Source organism: Varroa jacobsoni, unplaced genomic scaffold (genome assembly GCF_002532875.2).
Source record: "Varroa jacobsoni isolate VJ856 unplaced genomic scaffold, vjacob_1.0 scaffold_305, whole genome shotgun sequence".
In the NCBI taxonomy this organism is placed as follows: domain Eukaryota; kingdom Metazoa; phylum Arthropoda; class Arachnida; order Mesostigmata; family Varroidae; genus Varroa; species Varroa jacobsoni.
The window spans coordinates 10021-11903 of record NW_019213207.1 but is presented as its reverse complement, the minus strand read 5'-3'; positions in this window follow the sequence as shown (position 1 = coordinate 11903).

Here is a 1883-nt window from a genome sequence, read left to right as displayed (position 1 = left end):
CGTCTCTTTATTAACAGTGAGCAGATATTTCTGGGGGGTTCAACCTTGATGCATACGCTTAATTTACATGAATCATGTACTTGTATGTGCCCTTTGAAAACCAGACTTCTGAAGCAATGCTTAATAGCAATACTAGACGTGAAACTCGAAAGAAGTTATTTCCAGGAATCACGTAATACCTAGAAGTTCCATCGACACTAAAAACGAAATAAGCCTGGAAAGAATTAGATTACGTATTACGTACGTAGACTTGTATTTGCCTTACGAATTGTTCAAACAAAAGAAAAGATGTTTTCGTTATGTGAGTATGTACAACTCATGGATTTTAACTATTATTTTTCGAGTAGTTTCAGCATACATTTTCAGCAATATCAGCCAAAAACATTTTTTTTATTATCTGAACAGGCACGTAATGAAGATAACGAAAAAGTAGTAAGCCCAAATTTAAAAGTATTACTAAATATAATTACAAAAATACTAAATAGATGACATACTAGCCCTTAGATCCATATTCACTCAGAAGACACGAAGAAGAAATGAATGGGAGACCTAATAAATGTTATTTAAACAGCAGTGCGAAGTAATATGCTGGACCTTGCTCCATGCTAATTTACTGCTAATTATTGTAAAGATGAATAAGTTCCTGGTATACCTTCTTAACACTGATTGCTTTGGGAGTATTTAACACCTTTCGACCTAAACAAATAAATCTTTATTTTTTCGACTGCAAAATCTATTTAATGTGAGGTTCACTGAAGGTACTATCGAAAACTACCGCAATAACAAATAAGTAGATGAGCTGAAAACACTGACCATTAGAAGACATATCCACATTGACAAAAATAGGTTTAAAAACGTTAATATTATTATCCAAATCGGGCGCGAATGACTAATTGACTCGAATTCATGTCCAGTACAACCGTCCTGTAAGACCGTTGCCAACCTCCCTTGTTTTCCTGGCACAGCTGTTTCGTTGCAGCTTTTCAATCATTTTGTACTGAGTAAACTTACTACATTGTTCTAACCATTTAGTAACTTGCTACAATTCCCGTGGTACCCAATTTCAGTTATACAATTTTATTGTTTCAGTGATTTCTTTACCTTGATTTGCTTTTTTATAGTAATCTCTGTTATTTAGATGCTCCATTTAAGTGTTCTAGTCACTTCGTTGTCTTTGGAGCATATGCCCTGTTTCTTTTGATTCTCTTTGTTCATACATTCGCTTCGCATGCGTCCCTGTGTTACTTTACTTCGGCTATCTCATTAATTACCAGTTACGCTATTATCAAGGCTGCAGGTTCTCTCGTTTTCCAAGGCAAAACTAACCGAATATTAGCCCCGCTAGAAAACAGCCAGGTACCGCCAAGGCAGGAAGTATCGAATGGCAAAGAGAAAAACTGAACAGCTCTCACTTTTATATACCTCGCAAATACTGAGTTGCTGTCAAAATCGTTGCTCAAGAAAGTCATCTATCCGCCGTTTACATGTAACCCTAGGAGGAGTCCTATTATGCTTTTTTGCAAAAAAAAAAAGTAGAATGGATATGTCGGTTTTTGTGTGTGCAATTGAGGTCTATATACAATATATCTATACACGATGATTCATTTTGTCAAGAATCCCAACAATTCTAGGTAATTGGTTCTCTTCGATAAATTACAAGACACTGAGTATACGTACGTTATCTGCGACCGTGCAATCAATAGGCTGATTTTGACTTGAGATCATCAACATCACGAATTTCATTCTATTAGTGACCTGTCAGAACCATTCCTCTACGATCATTTTGACTAGGCCATTAATCGACGTTTCCATCTACTTCGAGATTTTAAATGCATTTTTACAACGGAACCCGTGAACGATAGTTAACTGTAGTTATCTGGTGA